The sequence below is a fragment of the Pan paniscus genome, chromosome X (assembly GCF_029289425.2).
Source record: "Pan paniscus chromosome X, NHGRI_mPanPan1-v2.0_pri, whole genome shotgun sequence".
NCBI lineage: Eukaryota > Metazoa > Chordata > Mammalia > Primates > Hominidae > Pan > Pan paniscus.
Genome location: NC_073272.2, coordinates 40,450,653 through 40,475,465, shown reverse-complemented (window position 1 = coordinate 40,475,465; position 24,813 = coordinate 40,450,653). Strand labels below are relative to the sequence as shown.

The 24,813-nt window shown below is 38.2% G+C and overlaps 1 long non-coding RNA gene across 1 annotated transcript in view; it reads right to left on the bottom strand.

Annotated features, from left to right (window-relative positions):
- The window catches only part of LOC129395198 (uncharacterized), a 206,210-nt gene extending 188,879 nt beyond the window's left edge, over nucleotides 1-17,331 (bottom strand). The window contains exons 1-2 of the long non-coding RNA XR_008955201.2: nucleotides 13,616-17,331; nucleotides 11,229-11,281 (exon numbers count right to left, since the gene is read on the bottom strand). This is a non-coding gene — a long non-coding RNA (uncharacterized LOC129395198). The remainder of the gene's footprint in view (nucleotides 1-11,228; nucleotides 11,282-13,615) is intronic.
- Nucleotides 17,332-24,813: the final 7,482 nt, after the last annotated feature.

Below are 24,813 nucleotides of genomic sequence, written 5' to 3'. Positions count from 1 at the left end.
CACATTCCTAATAACTAGTTCGGTGCCTAGCATATAGTAAGTGCTCAATAAATTTTTATTGAATTGGTTTAAATCTTACTCGACCCTAACATATATAAACCAGGTTTTAAGGTCATTTATTAGATCAAAGGTGTAGCAGCAGATGACAATGGCTTAATAAAAACCTTTGTCAAGTTTGTGGTTAGCAGTATTAAAAACAAAGACAAAACCAAAAAAACAGCAAAAAAACTAGATTTTTCTTTTTAGTTTTATTTTGTTTTTAATTGACACATAATAATTGTAATATTTATGAGGTAGAGTGTGATGTTTTGATACATATGTAATGATCAAATCAGGGTCGTTAGCATATCCATCACCTCAAACATCTATCATTTCTTTGGGGTGAAAACATTCAAGATTCTTTCTTCTACAGTTGGGCAGGGTGGCTCATGCTTGCAATCCCAGCATTTTGGGAGGCCAAGGCGGGCAGATCACTTGAGGCAAGGAGTTCAAGACCAGCTTGGCCAACATGATGAAACCCCACCTCTACTTACAAAAAAAAATAATAATACAAAAAATTAGCTCGATGCAGTGGCACATGCCTGTAGTCCCAGTTACTCAGGAGGCTGAGGCACAAGAATTCCATTAGCCTGGGAGGCGGAGGTTGCAGTGAGCCCAGATCACACCACTGCACTCCAGCCTGTGTGACAGAGTAAGACTTTGCCTCAAAAATAATAATAATAAAATAAATGTACTTCTGAATGATTCTTCTAATTTGTCAATTAAAAAACAAACAAAATACCCCAAATCCTTTCTTCTGGCTTTTTGAAAATATACAATACTTTATAGTTAACTATGGTCACCCTACTGTGCAATAGAATACCAGAACTTATTCCTCCTATCTAACTGTAAGTTTGTACCTGTTGAGCAGCCTTTCCCCTTCACAGCTTCCCCTTTATTCTCCCCAGCCTCTGGTAACCACTGTTCTACTCTACTTCTATGACTTCATCTTTTTTAGCTTCCACATATGAGTGAGATCATGCTATAGTTGTCCTGTGCTTGGCTTATTTCACTTAAAATAACGTCCTCTGGGTTTGCCCATGTTGTCACAAATGACAGGATCTTATTTTTCATGGCTGAATATTACTACATTGTGTATATGTACCATATATTTTTATCCATTCATCCATTGATATAAACTTAGGTTGGTGCCTTATTTTGGCTATTGTGAATAGTTCTGCAATAAACAAGGGAGCACAGATATATCTTCAACATACTGATTTTATATATTTTGGATATGTACCCAGTAGCGATATTTCTGGATCATATGGTAGTTACATTTCTATTTTTATCTTATTGTATTTATTTTTTTCTTTTTTGAGACAGAGTCTCACTCTGTCGCCCAGGCTGGAGTGCAGTGGTGCGATCTCAGCTCACTGCAACCTCCGCCTCCTGGGTTCAAGCTATTCTCCTGCCTCAGCCTCCCAAGTAGCTGGGATTACTGGTGCCCACCACCATGCCTGACTAATTACTGTAGTTTTAGTAGAGACAAGGTTTCACCATGTTGGCCAGGCTGGTCTTGAACTCCTGACCTCAGGTGATCCGCCTGCCTCAGCCTCCCAAAGTGCTGGGATTACAGGCATGAGCCACCATGCCCGGCGGTAGTTCTCTTTTTATTTTTTTTGAAACTCCACACTGTTTTCCATAATGTCGCTACTAATTTACATTCCCATCAACAGTGTGTAAGAGTTCCCCTTTCTACACGTCCGCGCCAGCATTTGTTATTATTTTGTCTGTTTGATAATATACATTCTAACTGGAGAGGTAATATCTCATTGTGGTTTTGATGTGCATTTCCCTGTTGATTAGTGATATTGAGCATTTTTTCATACACCTGTTGGCCATTTGTGTCTTCTTTTGAGCAGGTCTTTTCCCCATTTTTAAACCAGATATTTGTTTTTTTGCTATTGAGTTATTTGAGTTCCTTATATATCTGGATATTAACCCCTTGTCAAGATGCATAGTTTGCAAATATTTTCTCCTATTCTGCAGATTGTCTTCACTCATCGATTGTTTCCTTTCCAGTGTAGAAGCTTTTTGGTTTGATGTAAATTCATTTGTCTATTCTTGCTTTTTGTTGCCTGTGCATTTCAGGTTCTATCCAAAAAAAATCCCACCTAGATCAATGTCATGAATTGTTTCCCATGTGTTATCTATTTTTCTTTCTTTTTTTTTTTTTCTTTTTGACATAAAGTCTTGCTCTGTCACCCAGGCCGGAGTGCAGTGGCACAATCTAAGCTCACTGCAACCTCCAACTCCCGAGTTTAAGTGATTCTCATGCCTCACCCTCCCAAGTAGCTGGGATTGCAGGCACCCATCACCATGCCTGGCTAGTTTTTGTATTTTTAGTAGAGATGGGGTTTCTCCATGTTATCCAGGCTGGTCTTGAACTCCTGGGCTCAAGCAATCCACTCGCCTCGACTTCCCAAAGTGCTGGGATTACAGGCGTGAGTCACTGCACCCAGACTCCCATATGTTTTCTTCTAGTAGTTTCATAACTTTAGGTTTTACATTTAAGCCTTTATGCATTTTTAGTTGATTTTTTGTATATGGTAAGAGATAGGGGTCTAGTTTCATTCTTCAGCATGTTTTCCCAGAACCATTTATTGAAAAAGACAGTCATTTCCCCAATGTGTCTTTTTGGTGTTTTTGTCAAAATTCAGTTAGCTGTAGGTGCATGAATGTATTTCTCGGTTCTCTATTCTATTCCACTGGTCAGTGTCTGTTTTTGTGCCAGGACCACAGTGTTTTGGTTATTATAGCTTTGTAGTATAATTTGAAGTTAAGTAATAAGATGCCTACAACTTTGTTCTTTTTGTTCACGATTGCTTTGGCTATTCAGGGTCTTATGTGGTTCCACACAAATTTTAGGATTTCTTTTATTGTCATAAAGAATGTCATTGGTATTTTGATAGGAATTTCACTGAATCTGTATATTGCTTTGGATTGTATGGACATTTTAATGATATTAATACTTGCAATCCATAAACATGGGATTTTTTTCATTTATTTGTGTTTTCTTGAATTTCTTTCATTAATGATTTATAGTTTTCATTGGAGAGAACTTTCACTTCCTTGGTTAAAATTATTCCTAAGGTTTTTTTTGTACATATTGCAAATAGGACTTTTTTAAAATTTCTTTTTCAGATAGTTCACTGTTGGCTTATAGAAACACTACTGGTTTTTATATGTTAATTTTCTATCCTGCAACTTTACTGAATTGAAATATTAGTCCTATTAGTGTTTTGGTGGAGCTTTTAGGATTTTCTCTATATAATATCATGTCATCTGCAAAGAAGGACAATTCGGTTTCTTCCTTTCCAATTTAGATGACTTTGATTTCTTTCTCTTGCCCAATTGCCCTAGCTAGAACTTCCAGCACAATGTTAAATAGAAATGGTGAGAGTGGGCATCCTTGTCTAGTTCCAGATCTTAGAGGAAAGGCTTTCAACTTTTCCACATTCAGTGTGACATTAGCTGTGGGTTTGTCATATATGGCCTTTATTTTGTTGAAGACTGTTCAAGTTTTCTGTTTCTCTATGGTTCAATCTTGGAAGGTTGTATGTCTTAAGGAATTTAAAAATTTCTTCTAGATTTCCAATTTGTTGGCATGTAGCTGTTCATACAAGTCTGTAGATTTCTAAATGCTACATAAACTCAATGTCAATTCTAAAAGGGCTTTTTTTTAATTTTTTTTCTTTCTTCCCATCCAATGACCTATCAAGGGGCTTAATTTTTAACATGAAATTTTTTATATAAACAAACCCTTTTAGAGTTGACACTGAACTTATATAGCATTCTGAAATCTACAGATTGCGCTTTTTGGTAAGTTTGTTGGGTTTTTTTGTTCATAATACTGCAAACCACAAACATGAAAACAGCATTTTATTAAGTCATTGTCATCTACATCTAGTCCTTTGATCTCATGAATGATCTTAAAACCTGCTCTGGTCATGTTAGGGCTGAGTAGGATTTAATTTGATTCAATAAAAAGGAATAATTTTAGATTTACAGATAAATTGCATAGAAAGTTCAGTGTTCCCATATATTCCACACACAGTTTCTCCTATTAACATCTTACGTTAGTGTGGTACATTGGCTGGGATTTAAGGACCAACATTAATATATTATTCCTTTTTAATTTTTTGTAGAGATGGGGCTCTCACTATGTTGCCCAGGCTGGTCTCCAACACCTGGGCTCAAGTGATCCTCCCACTTCAGCTTTTCAGAGTGCTGTGATTCGAATTGGAAAAAGCTACTTTAAAGTTCATATGCAACCAAAAAGGAGCCCACATAGCCAAGACAATCCTAAGCAAAAAGAACAAAGCTGGAGGCATCATGCTACCTGACTTCAAACGATACTACAAGGCTACAGTAACCAAAACAGCATGGTACTGGTACCAAAACAGATATATAGACCAATGGAACAGAACGGAGGCCTCAGAAATAACACCACACATTTACAACCATCTGATCTTTGGCAAACCTGACAAAAACAAGAAATTGGGAAAGGATTCCCTATTTAATAAATGGTGCTGGGAAAACTGGCTAGCCATATGTAGAAAGCTGAAACTGGATCCCTTCCTTACACTGTATACAAAAATTAACTCAAGATGGATTAAAGACTTAAATGTAAGACCTAACACTATAAAAACCTTAGAAGAAAACCTAGGCAATACCATTCAGGACATAGGCATGGGCAAAGACTTCATGACTAAAACACCAAAAGCAATGGCAACAAAAGCCAAAATTGACAAATGGGATCTAACTAAACTAAAGAGCTTCTGCACAGCAAAAGAAACTATCATCAGAGTAAACAGGCAACCTACAGAATGGGATAAAATCTTTGCAATCTATCCATCTGGCAAAGGGCTAATACCCAGAATCTACAAAGAACTCAAACAAATTTACAAGAAAAAAACAAACAACCCCATCAAAAAGTGGGTGAATGACATGAACAGACACTTCTCAAAAGAAGACATTTATGCAGCCAAAAAACACATGAAAAAATACTCACCATCACTGGCCATCAGAGAAATGCAAATCAAAACCACAGTGAGATACCATCTGACACCAGTTAGAATGGCAATCATTAAAAAGTCAGGAAACAACAGGTGCTGGAGAGGATGTGGAGAAATAGGAACACTTTTACACTGTGAGTGGGAGTGTAAATTAGTTCAACTATTGTGGAAGACAGTATGGCCATTCCTCAAGGATCTAGAACTAGAAATACCATTTGACCCAGCCATCCCATTATTGAGTATATACCCAAAGGATTATAAATCATGCTACTATACATACACATGCACACGTATGTTTATTGCAGCACTATCCACAATAGCAAAGACTTGGAACCAACCCAAATGTCCATCAATGATAGACTGGATTAAGAAAATGTGGCACATATACACCATGAAATACTATGCAGCCATAAAAAAGGATGAGTTCATGTCCTTTGCAGGGACATGGATGAAGCTGGAAATCATCATTCTAAGCAAACTATCACAAGGATAGAAAACCAAACACCACATGTTCTCACTCATAGGTAGGAGTTGAACAATGAGAACACATGGACATAGGGCGGGGAACATCACACACCAGGGCCTGTCCGGGGGTGGGGGGCTGGGGGAAGGATTGCATTAGGAGAAATACCTAATGTAAATGACAGGTTGATGGGTGCAGCAAACCAACATGCCACATGTATACCTATGTAACAAACCTGCACATTGTGCACATGTACCCTAGAACTTAAAGTATAATAACAACAATAATAATAATAATAATAAACAAAGTGCTGTGATTCTAGAAGTGAGCCACCATGTCTGACCAATATATTATTTTTAATCTAAGTCCATACTTTCTTCAGGTTTCCTTAGTTTCCTTGCCTACTATCCTTTTCCTGTCCTAAGACCCCATCCAGAGTACCACATTACATTTAGTGATCATGTCTCTTTAGGCTTCTCTTGGTTGTGACAGTTTTACAGACTTCCCTTGTTTTTGATGGCCTTGACAGTTTTGAGGAGTATTAATCATGTATTTTGTAAAATGCCCCTCTATTGGGATTTGTCTGATGTTTTTCTCATGATTAGACTGCGGTTATGTATTTTTGTAAGGAAGACCACAGAGATAAAGTGTCATTCTCTTCTCATCATCACATCAAAGGTACACACTGTCAACATGACTGATCACTATTGATGTTGACCTTGATCACCTGGCTGCGAAGGTGTTTGTTAGATTTCTCCACTATAAAGTTACTCTTGCCCAAATAAGCCCTTCCCCAAAAGGGCTTATTTTTATTTACTTTATTGAGGTATAATTTACATACAGTAAAATGAGCGCACCCATCCTAAGTGTACACTTTGATGGGGATTGAGGAACTACACCAGTAGTTCTCGACTGGAAGTAATTTTGCCACCCAGCGGACAATTTCTGAAGAAATGTTTGGTTGTCACAATAGAAAAGGGGTAGAGGCTGGAGACACTGCTTAACATCCAATAATACATAGGACAGCCCTCCTCAAGAAGAAATTATCTGGACCAAAATGTCAGTAGTGCTAAGATTGAGAAATTCCTGATATACACTCACATGACCACTACTCCAAATCAAGACACAGCAGTAACCCAAAAGTTTCTTGTGCTTCTTTTCAATCAATTTCCCCACTACCTGTCCTTGAAAACTACTATTTTTATGTGTTCTTCCAGAGAGTAGTTTCATCTGTTCTTGAACTTCATAGAAATAAAATCTTGCTTTATTTCCTCTTTTATCTCTGACTTCTTTTGCTCAGCATAATATTGGAAGTCATCCATATTGTGTTATGTATCAGTAGTTTGTTCCTTTTTTATTGAATAGTATTCCATCGTATGGCTATACTATACTAATGGGCATTTAGATTGGTTCCAGTTTAGGGATTTTAGGAATAAAATGAAAACTGTGTAGAAGTCTTTATGTGGATATATGTTTTTAGTTCTCTTGGATGAACACCTACAAATGGAATTGCTGGGTCATATGGCAAGTATACATTTAACTCAAAGGGGTTATATTTTTTTAAAAAAAGAAAGACAAAATAAATGGCATTTTATCTTATTTGGACTATATGGATTCTCTCACTACTTCTACTTTCTCATCTCAGCTAGGAAATAAGTTTTGAATTAAATAAGAAGGTGATGTCAGAGACATCCTCTTCCATTCTTTCCATCCCCAGGCAGAACTTCTTGGAATAGGTGATCAGACTTCATCAATTCCCTTCTCACTTGCACTGTGCCAAGCAAAAGTTGATGGCTCTTAAGATCAGAACCAGAAACAGCTGTGTCTCTGGTTCTTTGGGTAGTGTGTGTTTGATTTCTTTTTGAGAAGATGTTTATAGAAAATGGCCTGCGGTATTGGCAGTTGTGAGAACAGATCTAACTTCTGCTTGGAACTGCTATAAATTTTTAAAACAAACCAAACCCGAACATTACAATATGGCTATGTAAGGCACCTCCAAGCCAAATCCATTAAATTGGGAATGAAATATTTATTATGATCTGAATGAGACAACGACAAAGAAAGGACTTTAGATTTTCCTTAAAGTTGTAGTACCAAAAGTTTGAATGTTTACGCTCTTACAATAGGTTTGAGTGTTTAATTTTTTATTTATATAGGGGCTCAAAATTACCATCAAGGAAGAAAAAGTTTACAAAACTCATAAAATAAAAATAAGATCTTTTCAATGTAAAAAGCAGAGATTTATCTTGCTAGTAAGCATTCCTAGCCCATGTGTGAAGTAAACAAACCTATTTCTTAGCCTGAAAAATGTTTTATTATACACATTATGAAATGATCCCTTCCCATAGAAACCAGTAACTAATATCCCCAAAATTTTAGAAATTCATCTCCAAGGATAAAATTGTAAAATAATATGGTAAAATTATTAATTTTCTGAGCAAATTAAATAATTTAAATAGGGACAACAAAGAATTCAATGTAATGAAAGAAAAAGATCTGTAAGTTGAGAGACCTAAATTCTAGTATTGCCTTTGTCACAAATTAGCTGATGGAAAATATACTAGGTGATCCCTAAGGTTCATTTTAGCTCTAATCTTTTATGAATTTCATTGTCTGGCTTTCAATACACACATAAATAATATACTGCATACATTTATATAAACAACTTTTTCATCAGGGTTTTTAACTTACTTCCAAGTAATCCTGGGGAGGTGGAATATTAGATTAGAAGCACTTCTTAAATTATTTTCTTACATAGAATTACTACTTAACTTATAAGAACTATAATACCAATATGTCTTATTATTATGATTTTAGTTACAATCTGATGAATATTTAGCATTCCCTTTTACATCTTTATCTTCAGGTAGACTTATGTACCCCTGTTGTAAGGTTCAACATCATTATGACACTTTAATGTTTACTAAGTTGTTAAGTATCATATGCAAGTTAATTCTCATAGGAGACTTTTAAAAGTGAGCCTGCATTTTTAATTGCTTTGGGAAGAAAGAAATATTTCCAGGAAATATATGCCACCTTAGTGTGAAACCATCATAAGAAGCTGAGAAGGGATACAACTATTGTTGGAGCAAGCTTCATTCTAGCAAAGCACATCGGTCCTCTTCCTAAGGGATAAATAGGTCATCTCTTAGGTCATTACTTTTCATATAGTCAAGATTAACATATTTACCTCTTCTCCATGTATCATATTACTCTTTTTATATCTGGTTTCTCAGTATTTGACACATTTCTTCCCACACAATATCCCTCTGTGAGATACATCCCTTATTCGGGTGATTGTTTTAAAGTCATAAACTCATCTGCTTTTCAACCGGGGGAAAACCTATGAGTGGGGACGTTTTTCATGTTACCTTAATAGTATGCACCTCAGTAACTCTCTTAGTTTGAAGATTTTGTAAAACCTCTAATCTATCCTATGAACAGATAGAAATAAACAGCAAGGTCATCTGCAATTTATATTTGCCACAAGAGAGCAACCTTGACTTCTTTGACTTAGGTGATTAAAATATCAGAGTCAAGTAACACAGTGGATTATTTTTGTAAATTTTAACTTTCATGATTTAAAAATAAAAGACACTGTTCTTTCAAGTTGAATAAAAATATAATACCTGCAAACATATCTGAATAAACCATATTTTAAAAACCATGATGCCCAGAATGAGTAAAGATAGTTATATTGTTAAAACAGCCTAAATAAATAAATTGTCCTACTATTAACATAGAGGTAACATTATTTATTTATTTTAGTTTTATTTATTTTATTTATTTATTTTTTTAGATGGAGTCTCGCACTGTCGCCCAGGCTGGAGTGCAGTGGCATGATCTTTGCTCACTGCAAGCTCCGCCTCCAGGGTTCACGCCATTCTCCTGCCTCAGCCTCCCGAGTAGCTGGGACTACAGGCACCCGCCCCCACACCCGGCTAATTTTTTGTATTTTTAGTAAAGACAGAGTTTCACCATGTTAGCTGGGATGGTCTTGATCTCCTGACCTCATGATCCACCCGCCTCAGCCTCCCAGAGTGCTGGGATTACAGGTGTGAGCCACTGCACCCGGCCGAGGTAACATTATTACCTGAGTTAAGAAATAATGTCCAATCAAAGGGCTTCTTTCTTATTTAACACGGATGCTCATGTTGTCATGACCTATCAAGACATGGTGCCCATGAATGCACAGAATCATAGTCTCATCTTGAAATGAAAATTTCTACCATATTAAATAATGATTTTTTAGATGAGACCATTTTCTCAATTGAGAGAAGAAATGGTTTCTTTTGGCAAAATGCTTAAATCAACAAATATAGACAATTATTTTCTCTTGGAATAATCATCAGATCTCCGTTTCCATGAGAGAAGAACTGCTAGTGAGAAACTGACCTTTATAGAGAAAAGGCTAGAATTCCTACCAGGCATTATATCACAGAATTAGGCTATTTCCACAGAACTACAAACACATCTTTGGGAAAGGAATTAGCTTGCTGAGGTAGGAATGTGTTTGATCTTACAAAAATAAAAAAAAAAACAAAAAACCAGACATCAAGACCTTTATTTCTACCTTTCTGAGAGGCATCTTCCAGACAAAAACATGTTGAGATAGACTCTCTCCCTTCCTCTAGTCTCATAGACCATGGCTCTGACCATGTGCATAGACTCCCTCCCTTTCCTGAACAGCAGGCTCATCCTACTCAGCTATGCTGTGCTCCTCACAGTCTCATTGCCATCATGAGAGCTGCCTTCTACACCAATCGTGCTGTCTCATCTTCTCTGTCTCCATTTCTCCACAGTTCAGTATTTAATCCCCATCCTTTACCTTCCTATTTTGCTAAATACTTAACATACATTTAAATGTTTTGCCAGGTGTCCATATTACTGTTGCCTTAGAGGTTTAGAAGAATCTTCATTTCCAAGTGTTCGTCACCTTAAAGATCTCTATTCTTCCTCCAGTCTTTCTCAAAATAGGTAAGTCAGAAATGTTAGAACTAATTATTTGGGTTGGCAACAATCTGATTATTGTGCCCTGGGCTTTTTATTAGAAAAACACAGGGGCCTCTGCTTAGCCATTACCCCTACAATAGAATAGGAAACTATTTGACCATACCACACTTCCCCCAAAGTTGGTTTGTACCAAGTTAGAACAGAGTTTCTTGGTAACTCAAGAGTTGGGATAAGTAGGGGCTCCCCTTACCTCCAACACATGTGCCACCACTGCAGTGCCACAGGCTGCATGGCTTGTGTCCCGCAAAAGCATTCACGTGTTAGCTGCCTCCTCATTGAGTAATATTCATCATCCCTTAGCTATTTGTCCTGCCTTGGGTTTAAGGGTGGGGCTTTATGTACATTTAAAAATTATACAAATCAATAATTTTAAAATGAGACAACAAAAAATAAGAGTCCTCCTGTCACTCAGGCAGAGATGACCAGTGGTTGGAGAATGTTGGATATCCCTAAAGTCTTTTCTATGAGATATATTGTAATATGTATATTTTGCCTTGTTTTTAAAAGTTATTTATGGACACGCCAAATTCTAGGAAATGATCGCTTGGGTTTTATTTGTTTTAATTCCTGCAATCCTTTAATTCTGCTAGTTTATTAAAATAAATAAATTTAGTACATATTTCTGTCCCACAAAAGTTTATGCCTCAGAAAATATATTATTGAAATATACTGTAATTGTAAGTCCTTTTTACCTCTTTGCAGCAAAACTTCACACATGGATAGAAAGCATTATCAATATCCTTCCCTGCAATGAAAATGAAAATAGAATGAAAAATATTAGAAACTCTGAACATGGACAGATTTCATACCCAGGCCCAGCAGAACAACTAGGTCTTGTCATGCTAAATCACCAAGAGACCACCCTGAGTGTTTATGGTTACAGAGGAAAAAGAAACAAGCATAAACATCAGGAGCAAGATTAAAACTTCAGTTTAGCTTTAATTAATCAAAGAGCAGAGCCCTCATTCCTGCATTTATTTCTCCTCCCATTTCCTACATGTCCAGGCTTCCCACATCCTCTACCCTAGCCTGTCGTTTCTTCCTACTACCTCACCAGTGTGGCTCAAAACCCAGGCTACCCACCACCCATTTCCCACAGTGAAGATGGGTCACATGGAACCAGACCCTGTGGTCATGCTGTCAGGGGATACGGGAATGGTGAGACCATCAAAATGAAAAACAAAAGATCTATGGCAAACACTACGAGCTACCTATGCCAATATCCAGTCTCCTCTTTCTCCTTAGTAACACAACTTTAATTTTTATCAGGGCTTGTTGCCACCTGTTTAAACAACTGCATGTCCCAGCCTTCATAGCAACTAAATACAGTTTCTCAATGTAAAAGCCAAATTCCTTCCAAAGGCCTTTAAATTATCAGTTGTAAGTAAGTTGCTGCTTATGATGGAACTGTCTCAATTGAAAGCGACTACTTAGTACTCCTCTGTTTCTTTCTACCTGTTCTGCTGGCAGCTTGAAACATAGACGTAATATCCTGAGCTCCAGCATCTATCTTGTGCCATGAAATATCCTTAAGGAGAGGTACTGAGGCTATGGAAGCATAAATTTCTGAGCCCAGGGCTGGATGGCACACCACAGGGCCACAATAGCACTCCCAGATAGCTTAACTTCACATTTTCTTTATCGAAGAGTGAGAAATAATTATATCTTGTTTAAGTATTTGTTATTTTGGGGTTTTCTGTTACTTTGATATCTGGGAAAAGAATGTTCCAGAAAAGAGAGCAGCAAGAGCAAGGGCTCAAGGGCTGGAGCATGGGGCATCAATGTGGCTGAAACAGAGGAAACAAGAGGAAGAGTGTGAGATAAGATCAGAGCAGTACTGAAGCCATTCTGCGAAGGGTCTGGAAGGCCTTTGGAAGGCGTTTACACTGAAAGATATGAGGCATCAGTGCAGGGTTTGGATCAGAGGAGTGACATATCACTTCTAAAATAGTGACATCCATCTGGCCACTGTAGAGGAAAAGCATAGATGCAAAGAGATCAGGTGAAATATCATGGTGGTTTGAACTAGCATAGTATCAGTGGAGGTGGTGAGAAGTGTCAGATGTTTGATATTTTCTGCAGGCAGAGCCAACAAAATTTCCTGACAAATTGAACGTGGATTGTGAGAAAGAGAGGAATCAAGGGTGTCTCCAAAGTTTTAAGCCTGAGCAAAGGATGGAGTTGTCATCAACTTAGATAAGAAAGGCTGCAGCCAGAGCTAGTTTGGGGATAATGTCTAAAACTAAAACCATCCTTCCCTCTAAAATCTACGCTTTTGTTTAGTGCTATCTCACGCATTCGACATAGACCTACTCAGTCACCCAGGAAGAATCCCAAAGGCCACCCTTGACTCTTCTCTCTCTAAAATCTCCATAAAGTCCCATCATGTGCTTTGATTTCTACTTCCTAACTATCTCATTTATCTATCCACTTCTTTGTCCACAGCCACCACTTTGTTTGAGGTCAGCATCATTTCTCACTTGCATTATTATAAGAGCCTTCAAATTGGTGATGAGTCTTCCCTGGATTGAACCTTGCAGCATGAGACATCTTTCTAAGCACAGCTCCCTCCAATGGCCTACCACTTCCTATTGTCCTTGAATAAAGTACTGAGCACAGTTTGTTAAAACTTTTTGTTTTGAAATAACTTCTGGCTTACAGAAAATTTGCAGGAACTGTGCCAAAAACTGTCCATATACCCCTCACCCAAATATCTAATTTTACTTCTCTCCCTCTCATTGCTTTCTTTCTGAATCATTTGAGAATAAATTGCAAACACAATGCCCTGTACCCATAAATACTTCAGTGTATATCTTCCCCTAAATGAGAAAAATAACTGTCACAATTGCAGTACAATGATCAAAATCAGAAAATTAGCATTGCTACAATATCATTATTTAATACAGACTTTACTCATATTTTTCAATTAAGCAAATTATGTCTTTTATAGCAAAAGAGGTGTAAATATACATATAGATGTTGATGTTTCTGGTCCAAGATCTAATCCAGTGTTACATACTGCATTCCATTTTCCTATCTCTTTAAGTGTCTATTTCTCCTAGAACAGTTCTGTCTTTACCTTTCATGATCTTGACATTCTGGAAGAGAATAGATCAGATATTTTGTAGAATTCCTCTCAATTTGGATCTGCCTGATGTTTCCTCGTGATTAAATTTAGGTTATGCATGTTTGGCAGAAGTGATGTGTCCTTCTCAGCACATACTATCAGGAAGCAGGTCTTTCACACATTTTTAAGCCTTCTTCATAATGTTGCTTCTGCTCATGTATTGCCTTCCTCTCTCACCCTCTGCCCATCGCTGCTCCCAGGCTCTTAGACACAGCCCCAGAGAATCCATTCCAACCTCATTGTCACCTAGTTAATCCACACTGTTCCCCCAGATCTCAGCACAGAGGTTACTTGCCAAGAGATGGTTCCTCAAACCCTAGTCCTCATTTGGGGCCCTTCCTGAGTATTCAGCACGCAGCCATCATAGCAGTTATTAGGCTGCATTGTAACTACCTCTTTGCTTGTTTGTAACCTCTTCTGGACAATAAGCATTTTAAGGTACAGACTGTGTAATGTTCACTATCATTGCCAGCACATAGCCCAGTGCCTGGCATATAGTAAGTAGGTGCTAAATAAATATTTGCTGAATGAAGTACCACTTCTGTGAAGACTCTTTGACCTTGCAAGCTTCCTCCTGCATGTTCCCCGAGCCCAGCATAACTCCATTATCTCTCTCATGGTATTGCTAAATTGTTTGTCTACACTCCGTCTTTGCAGTGAGCTTGAAAATTCCTGGAACCACATCTGAGTTCTTGCATTTGATTCCACTGCACCTTAACAGGCTGAGGAGGGAAGGAAGGAAAGAGAGAAGGGAGAGAGGGAGGGATTGGGCCTTTGTTTTAAAACTTTGTTCCTTCTGAGTTTGCCTTGAGCATGTGCAGACTGTTCTGGAGTGTCTCTCCCAGCTACTCCTCCCCCTCATACCCCACTTCCTGTTTACTCTGCCTCCCAGAATCGCAGTGGGGAGGGGAGGGGGATGGGAGCCAGTCCAGTTCCTTTAGCCTCCTTCCCAATTCCTGCAGGGCCTAGTTCAGGAATGATTGCTTTGAGTTTGAGTTTATGGTCTTTACAAGTCTTTATGAGTGTTATCAACAAGAATCTAAAGCTTTTAGTGTGAGTTTTCATCAGTGCATATACTAACAAGCAGTGAAGTAAATGAAGGTAGAAAAAAGAGGAGAAAGAAAGGCCTGGAAAATCTACAGATTAAATAACCAGTCAGAACAATCCAGAAATTAGTTGCAGTGTCTTATAAAGCCTTAAAGAACAAATCAGGTGAAAGAAAAGAAGCTCCTTCCTCAAGGATTTCTTTTTTCTGCCTTCCCTGGCCCTCATATTTAATTGACAACTAGCAAACACCACTTCTCTTATTATGATCCTTATGTTCACTGAGACAATATCTAATATGCTTCCCTCCTTTGAAAAGGTTTTATGCTGCATTCCAGACTAACTCATCACCATTCAATGAGAGCCAGGAGTACTAGGTCCCAATGGTAAGGAATCAATGGTGAGGAGCCACTAATCAACAAAGGGGCTGCACAACTGCGTCTTTCAAACATTGCTGGTGAGAGGGTAAATGTTGTAACAGCTGTGGAAAACTCCTTGGCAGTGTTAAATTAAGTTTAGCCTAAAGCTGCTTCCTGACACATTTTAAGTTCAGGCTAAAGATTTTACATAGTGAACTGTAACCTAACTGGATGTGTAAACTGACTGCAACCTACTCTCCTGCCAATCACCGAGTTTTGGCCAATCAGAGGTGGCCAACTGTTCAAACTGTGCTCAAATAAGGCAAACACCAAGCTGTAACCAATCCAGCTGTTTCTGTACCTCACTTCCATTTTCTGAACATCACTTTCCTTTTTCTGTCCACAAATCTTCAACCACTCGGCAGCGCACCAGTCTCTCTGAATGAACCCTTTCTGGTTCAGGGGCTGCCTGATTCACAAATCATTCTGTGCTCAATTAAACTCTGCTAAATTTAATTTGTGTAAGGTTTTTCATTTAAAGAAGTTTCTTATAAAGTTAAATATATACCTATCTTTTGAACTAGCAGTCTCACTTCTATGCATTTATCAAAAACAAGAAAGAAAGGCTTGCACTAGAATATTATTTACAGCTTTGTGCATGATAGCTAAAAAAAAAAAAAGGAAAACAACTTTAATGTCCATCAACAAAAGAATGAATAAACACGTCATGGACGTTTATAAAATAGAAAACTACTCAGCAATAAAAAGGAATGAACTACTGACTTATGCAAGAACATGGGTAAATCTCAAAAATATTATGTTGAGTGAAAGAAGCAAGACATCAAAGAGAACACACTGTATGACTCTCTTAATATGAAGTTCAAGAACCGCCAAAACTAATTATATGAGGACAAAAATCAGAACAGTGGTTGTGTGGGAGATGGGGTGAGGAGGATGATTGATCAGAAAGGAACATGCGGGGGTTGGGTGCAGTGGCTCATGCCTGAAATCCTAGTGCTTTGGGAGGCCGAGGCAGGTGGATCATCCTGACTGAGGTCAGGAGTTCGAGCCCAGCCTGGCCAACACGGTGAAACCCTGTCTCTACTAAAAATACAAAAAATTAGCAGGGTGTGGTGGCGGGCACCTGTAATCCCAGCTAGCTGGGGAGCTGATGCAGGAGAATCACTTGAACCTGGGAGGCGGAGGTTGCAGTGAGCCGAGGTAACACCACTGCACTCCAGCCTGGGTGACAGAGCAAGACTCTGTCTCAAAAAAAAAAAAAAAAAAAAAGGAAAAAGAAAAAAAAAAGGCCAGGCGCGTGGCTCATGCCTGTAATCCCAGCACTTTGGGAGGCCAAGGCAGGCAGATCATGTGGTCAGGAGTTCAAGACCAGCCTGGCCAACATGGTGAAACCCCATCTCTACTAAAAATACAAAAATTAGCTGGGTGTGGTGGTGCATGCCTGCAATCCCAGCTACTCGGGAGGCTGAGGCAGGAGAATTGCTTGAACCCGGGAGGAGGAGGTTGCAGTGAGCCGAGATTGCGCCACTGCACTCCAGCCTGGGCAACAGAGTGAGACTCCATCTCGGGAAAAAAGAAAAAAAAAAAGAAAAGAAGAAGGAAAAAGAAAGAGAGAGAGAGAGACAGACAGAAAGAAAGAAAGAAAGAGAAAGAAAGAAAGAAAGATGCAGTAACTTTTTTAAAGTGAAGGTTATGTTCTGTACTTTGATTGAGGTGTTAGTCATGGCTGTATGCATTTATCAAAACTTAAACTATATATGTAATATCTGTGCATTTATTATGTGCAATTATATGGCAATAAAAAACAAAAATAATAATGAAATGGAGGCTACAGAAATAAATGCTACACAAAAGAATCACAAAATGTTTTGAAAGGAAAGAAGTAAGAATGGTGCATGAAGAAAGAGAAGTTGGGTCTAAGATCTTAATCACAAATACATAATAAATAGTGCTGCTATATTTGAAGCAAGGTTTTTAGTAATACAATGACAGCACCATAAGTAGTATCTTTTTATGCAGAGCCACTGTCACCAAGATTAGAGCTTAAAAGAAAAATCAAGTTTCCTTCACAAAACAAGACAAAAAGGACCTTTTAGTACTGTTTCAACAGGTTGTTGTGCTAGAAATTCTATTTTAACCATCCAAAAGGCAACAAATGGATTAGGTGCCAAGAATATATAACCTTTTTGTTTCCTGGCCATATGCTAGATACCAATAGAAAACTAAAATAAGTTTCCTATTGCTTCTGCAGGAAATTCTCACTAACATGGTGGCTTAAAACGACACAAGATTATTATCTAACAGTTCTGGAGGTCAGAAGTCTAGAATGGGTCTCACTGGGCTAAAATCAAGGTGTTGGCAAGGCTGCATGCCTTCTCCAGGCTTTGAGGAGAATGTTTTCTTGCCTTTTCCAGCTTCTAGAGGCTGCCTACATTTCTTGGCTCATGGCCCCTTCTTCCATCTTCACAGCCAGAAATGGCAAATGGAGTCATTCTCATGCTACATCCTTCTGATTTTGACTCTTCTGCCTCCTACTTCCATCTTTTAAAGGACTTTGTGATTACATTGGGTCCATCAAGGACCCATACAAGGCCATAATCCAGGATGATCTCCCTATCAGAAGGTCAGGCGATTAACAACCTTAATCACATCTGCAACCTTAATTATCCCTTGCCACGCAAGGTAACATACTCACAGGTTCCAGTGAATGGAATATGGACATCTGTGGTGGGCCATTATTCTGCCTACCATGCTGAGTTTTCACAGCATTGTAAAATGTTACTTTGAGCACCTCTCTCATCATCCATCACTTCAAATCCTTCTGTTCTCAATGCCAGCCATTAGATAAATGTTTCCAAAGGTTCCAGGTTTATTATAAGTGGCTACTCAGGTAAATGAGATAGAACAGATCCTGCTCCATAGATTACATTCTACTTTCAATTGTTTCCATTTAGTTCTACACTCTCCTGAAATCTGGAAAAAATGTCTCTGTTCCAGTTATCCATTGCTGTGTAACAAACCACTCAGTGGTTTAAAGAATAAAAATATTTTGCACATAAGTCTGAAATTTGGGCAGGGCTCAACGGGGACAGCTTGTCTCTGTTCTACTTGGCATCAACTGGGGTGGCTTGAAAGCTGGGGGCTAGAATCATTTGAAGGCATCCTCACATGTTTAGCAGTTGATGGTGCCTGTTGGCTAGGACCTCAGTGGTGCTGTCTGCTGGAATACCTACAGGTGGCCTCTCTATGTGGCTTGGGCTTCCTCCAGCATGGTAGCTGGGTTCCAAGAGCCAGCATCTCAATATTGAGTCACACATCTCATACAAGAGGATGATATACCACCTTTTATAGCCTGGCCTTGGAAGTGACAGCCACATTCATTTTGTCAAGACAGCCCACAAAGCCCCACCTAAATTTGATTGGTGGAGACAGAGATTCTACCTCTTGAAGGAAGGTGGCAAGGTTGTAGAAGTACATGTAGGGTTGGAAATAACTTTGCATCCAGTTTTAGAAAATACAATTTGCCACAGACTCTCTGCCACTTTTTCATTCCCTCGCTTTATCTGTATATCCTCCTCTTTCTTCCATTCTATTTGTCTCCTTTATATAATATCCTCCCTGCCCCACCCCCTATCTCCTTTTGTCCCCTACCCCTTCTACCTCAACATCAGGCCAACTCTGAGTTAGTGAAAAATAGTTTCATAAAATGATGGGAAAATACTATAGCACACCCACAAGAGGGGTATCTAACTGCTGAAATCAGGGAGCATTCAACCATTTTGGTTGACCAACAAAATGACCATGTTGGTTGATCAACAAAAATGGCAATTTCATATGCTTCTACTTAATATTTGTTGCCTTTCGAGTCAGAGAAAAAGGTATCACAGCTGGCTATCAGAAGAGAACAATTTCTCCCCACTCTTCAGGTTTCCAATGGCCAGGAATGTCCTGAAACATATTTTGCCTTTCTCCATCACTCCTGTTACTCACACTGACCCAGGATGGGGGAGTGAAGAACCACATCTGGAAAATTTGGAAAGACTATATTAGACAGGCTTGTCTTGGTGCCTCCCTTTTTCCACATGGAGCCAATATGGCTGCAGGGAGCAGGCATTTTCTTCTGCTCCCAAACCCACTAGAAGAAAAGGGCTGCTGGTTCTTGAGATTCCTCCCAGACCCCAACACAAGACTTAAGCATCTAAATTGGCACTTCCCCAAAAACATTTAAGCTATGAAGAAATTATCAACAAGCACTTATCACAACAGAAACAAAATTATATCCTCAAAGCATCTGTGAGTTATAAGCTGCAATGTCAATTAGATGTTATAAAATACTACACCTTCTTTTGAATGGCTAAACTACACTAACCACACTCCTTGCATTCTACACATACTTTGGCTACTATAGAACATGTATGTATTCTTTCACAATGTCTACATTTCATTTTTTAAAGCAGGGTTAAAATTAATATTGCGTTGTGAACAACTGGACAATTTTAAATACCTTGGTCAGAACCAGCAATGTGGTACTTTCGTTTTCATCTTTCCTCGACTACCAAACAGGAAATCTCCTCAATTAGGTATCTAAGAAGGGAGAAACAAGGCCCCAGCAAGTTCTGTCAGGTATTTCAAAATGGTGGAAGAGTAGCCAGGTTTTAATTGGCCCTATTGAGCTCGCCCACAAGCTATGACATTCTTTACCTCAGCAGTGTGGTATTCAAAAGGAGGAAAAAAAAAAAAAAAAAAACCCCACAAAGTTAGTTTCTATTTTTGACAACATCAAATGAATCATGTCCAGTTTCAACTGAATGCTCATTGATAAAGGTGCACATATCAACACCAGTAATATTGATATTGAAAAGTAAAATAGATTTTAGAAAATGCCCCACCTCCAACATTGTTTATTGTGCTAGGTAAAATAAAGAACTGGTTTCTATGTTTTGCTAGTGATTTCCTAGTCTTATTATCTACCGTGCATGTAACCATGGTGGAGAAAGTGTTCTCTAGACAGTCCAAGGTCAGAAAGTTCTCATGTGCAATCCTGTTCTTAACTGGGTGATTAGGATATTCTACAATCCAAATTCTTACCGGTCTGGGATTATTCAAATTGGGCACCTTGGCAGATATGTTTTGAAAACTGCTAGGCAAAGCATTCTGGAAGAATAGACAAAGAAGTAATAAAATATAACAAAAAGCACTGGAAGTTACAAAAAAAAAATGTTTCTCTTTAAAGTACAGAATGCCAAAACAGGAAGGATTGATAAGATAGTCGTGGTTTTAGGGGATTTCTTTCGACAGATGCACAACTCTCCATTTTCTGCTTTAACTTGACCAAGACTTTTAACACAAAAAGAAAACAGCTAACTCAATCAAGAAAAAAAGAAAAAAGATGAAAGACTATTTGGGGAGGTGAAATCCTCATGGTTGTAGGGAAGATGTATCTGAGTCCAGAATAACTACCTTTGCTGCAATCACCACTATTCAAGCACTGAATAGCAGCTGGAAGAGTTCTGTATACAGATGTGGGTTTTATTTTCCTCAATCAACATTTTATTAATTAAATATGATTCTTCAGTGGAGCAAGGTGACTCCTGAGGTATGTGGGAAATAGGGAGAAAAAGCATGGAATCCTCATTTGTTGAAACCAAAAAAGACCTTAAAGCTTGAGCTGCTCTTGTTTCCTTTCTGCAGTCTTCAACCCCTTTGTTTGTCCTGAAACTCAGGGAGATAGGGCAAGAGAACAAAACAGGAGTCTCCAGCCTCTGCTCCATCTCCTTATCTTCCTACCAAAAGATCCATTCTGCACCACAAAAGGCCTTGTATGCACAAATATGGACAGCCCAGTCTGCATGTCCAAGCTCCATCCACAGCTCCCCACCAAGCCCCAGGCCTAGGGGTGCACACGTCAGCAGCTCATCTACCACTGGAGAATACACCCAGGACAGATGCCTATGAAATCCCTGGAATGGGATCAGAGCCATTTGGACAGGGAACTCTGGGTATCCAAGTGCCCAGAGTGTGGTCTAGAAGTAGGGACACAGTTCTGGACATTCCTTTGGCTCTGAGGATTCTCTGCCCCATGGAGAGTGGCAAGGCCTTACGACAGTCAGAGTTGGGGTCTTGTATAGTGGAGAGTCCTGGGCATGAGATTTGCATGAGTCAAAAGATAATACTAGTTTTCAGAGACAAAAACAGTTGTTGGTAATACATTACCATCATGTCCACCACCTATCAGAAAGTACTACACAGCTCCAAGTAAACTAGCTAGAGGCCTAGTGAAAGTGTTCGAAGTGACTCAAGAACAATCTTTACATTTCCTTGAGTTATTAAAAAAAAAAAAAAAAGACTATGCTTGGCCTTAAAAGAAAAAATAAATAATTTTAAGTTTAAATTATTTTAGTAATTAAGCAATTTAGCCTTGATTAGAAGCTACATAAACTTTTCAACTTTAAAAAGACTAGTAATTAATTTTAAGAAACAAATCCAATATGCTACATCTTTAGAGTTTTCAAAAACTTGCAATCAAGTTTTTTTATTAGTTGGGAGCAAAACATTATCTCCAAAACTTTAAAAGAAAACATTCCTTCTGTCATTATTGTATCCAAAACTCTTCAAAATAAATCAAAGAAAGATGCAATGATTGGTAAAAATGTACTAGATGTACCATCAAAAGATAAATAGCTTTGGGGAAAAAGGTACATTGTTTGAGATTTGAGCTCTGAATCCACCAGAACTGTGTCCAATTTGCAAACATCTGAGAACCATTGGCAATGCAGAACAGAGGGAGGAAGGGACCGGGGGAGGGAGAGAGACAAAGAGAGAGAAAGAGAGAAAGGGAGAGAGGAGAGGCACTATTTTTCAAATGATTTTTGCTCAGTAACTAAAAATAAGGGGAAATGATGAGGCATATGCAAATGCCAATAACCTTCATTTAAAAATTAAAAAAATTGTCAACAGCAGGCTAGTTTTCAAGTTGGTCAAAAGAGTAATTATGGCATGCTCTCTAACAAACTGTTTTCAGGTTCACAGAAAGAGTAAATTAGGCCAGACCACTAAGAAACATTGTATAAATGTAAAACATGAAAATCCCCATGTGAACAAAGCAGAAAGCTGTGTTTAGGGGCAAAACCAGGCCTTCTCAGAAGCTTTGGTACAAGATTTTGATGTAAAAAATTCTTACATTCTTATCAAATGTAAATATCTGGAGGGTAATCAATTGCAATCTACGCTGTTCCTTTTTGCCCAGTTCATCTATCTGTGCCTTCCCTTTAGTCATAAACTGCCATGGAGATGGGCACTGTCAGAGAGCAACAGTATCTCTGAGAGCTCTCTGAGGGGTATGCCACACATTGTATTCGATTCTTAAAATTCAACTTTATTCAACTCATAAAATCTGAAGGTCTTTCCTGAGGAATCTCAAAGTCTGAAAATATGAAGTCACTTATTGTTTACCTCAGAGGTTAAGCAAAATTTTCAATAGCTTGCAAAATTTTAACTGGTAAATCTTTTGGGAATTTGTCCTAATTTTGTTTCACAAACTGATCTGGAATAAAATAGTAGTTACCACTAGTGGAATGGTACTTACTGGGCCCGGAAACCTTATTGGTTCATAAATATCCCAATGCTCTTTAACAGCGAGCATCATTACTCCTAGGTCAGAATCACTGTTTACATATAAAAAGTCTCTTACATGAAGAAATATTTTCAAAAATAAAGTTAATAATTGATAACTCTTTAGAGTTTAGTTTTGCTATCTACATGTACTTTTCTGTATTATATATACTGCAATAATATTCCAAAAACAACTTTCAGTGAATGTCCCCAAAGTTCTTGCTATCACTTGCCCAAACTGTGATTTTTTTATTTTTATTTATTTATTTAATTTTGGTTTTAAGTCAAGTTCTCCTTCATGGCTTTGAAAAAGGAAATAATTTACTTGTTGCTTCACGTATGCAATTAAAATTATGCTTTTCCTTAAAATGGACATATTGTCCTAAGCCTCATATATTCACGAAGAATGTAGGGTGGGGGCAGAAATGGAGACATGAAACAACTTTTAGTTTAAGAGAGAAATGTGCAGGTCAGCAGGCCCAAACCCCCACAGGCAAGCAAACGGACAAAACCAAGAGTAGCATGAAAGGTTTTTAAGCATGAATTGAGGAACAGAAGCAGCAGAGGAGATGATTGGAGCAGCATTTGTTTCCCCCCCCAATCTAGAAATTTTATTTCCTGTGTACACTAGCCAGTGGTTGTAAACAACCATTTAATTGGTGTAAAGAACTTAATTTCAATATAAAGTGACTCTGGGCAGCATTGGTGATGCCGTTTCCGAGTTGTAGCCACTGTAATTGTGAATATTAACTGAGATAGTGAAACATGGTGTCCGGTTTTCTATTGCATTTTTTCAAGTGGAAAAGTTAACTAAATGGTTGACTCACACAAAGTGGTGGAGAAATTGTGCATATGTCATTTTTTTGCTAAAACCTTTTGTTTCAAACTATACTGCTTTAAGATCTCATTTCAGAAGGGCATAGTCTTCAGCCACAGTTGTGATGGTTGTAAATGCTCATAATTGGGCATTCTTAGGGTTTTTTCCATCCCTGGGGTTTGCATGTTGTTCACTTAAAGCATTCCTAAAATGGTTGGCTTCAGGTTTGCAAGCCAGCTGATAATGGTAGCAACCAAAGACTCCAGTGTGTAAGCATATGAAAGACTCTGCTTGCTTGTGCTAGAAATAACAGCATCTAAAGTGAAGACTTCAGAAAAAACTTAGTGGCTACTAGACTATCCTTAGGACTCTGCATTAACTCTATAATGTTATTGCTTTTTTTAAGCATATTTGTCAGAGTAGTCAATATGTTAAAACTGAACATGTATGAAAGTTGCTTAGATAAATGTAATCACTGTAAACATCAAAAAAGAGAGAAACTTGTAAAGCATTTCAGCAGTGCCTAAAGAAAATTTTAAGCCTCAAACACTTTATATATAATCTCATTTAATTCTCACTGCAACTCCATGAAGCAGTGTAGTTATTTTTATGCCTGATTACTAATGTGGCAACAGGCATGAAGTTAAATGCACACAATTAGTAGCAAGAGGATTTGCACAGTTTCTGGCTCCAAAGTCTTTGAAAGTCTTTGTGTTTCTACCATGCAGCTTTTTTCTTTTTTTCAGTTTCCTTTATTTTTTGCTTGCACTTTGATATTTTAAAGGGGACACGAGACAAGAGGCTGTATGCCTTACTTTTGGTGCTGCCTAGCTTATCTTTATACAAATTAAAGATTAACTTTCTCTGGCAACTGGCAAGCACCCATCTTGACACTTCCACATTTTTTTTCACTGCTGCTAAAAGCTGATAGACTTGAACTGCCCCTGCCCGCCAGCACCACAAAACATTTTGCTTGTTTTTTAAGACCGCTAACTTATATGTATTTTAAATTCAAGCCCTACGAGCTTAGAGAATGCCTCATGACTTCAACAAGTTGATCTGACATTTATACCCCAAAACAAATAATGAAATAAAGAATATGCAGAGCACATTCTTTTACCTTTCCCACCATCCCAGCAGAGCATCATAATGGCATCTAAGCATTCCCAAGGGCTCCACAGCAGCCTTGATCAGAACTGCTGTCCACAATTGCAGACTGGCTCACTGAAAAACTGGAAGCATTACTGGACGCCGCTCAACAAAGCTTAGCCCTTTTTGGAACTAGTGAAAGAAGTCAT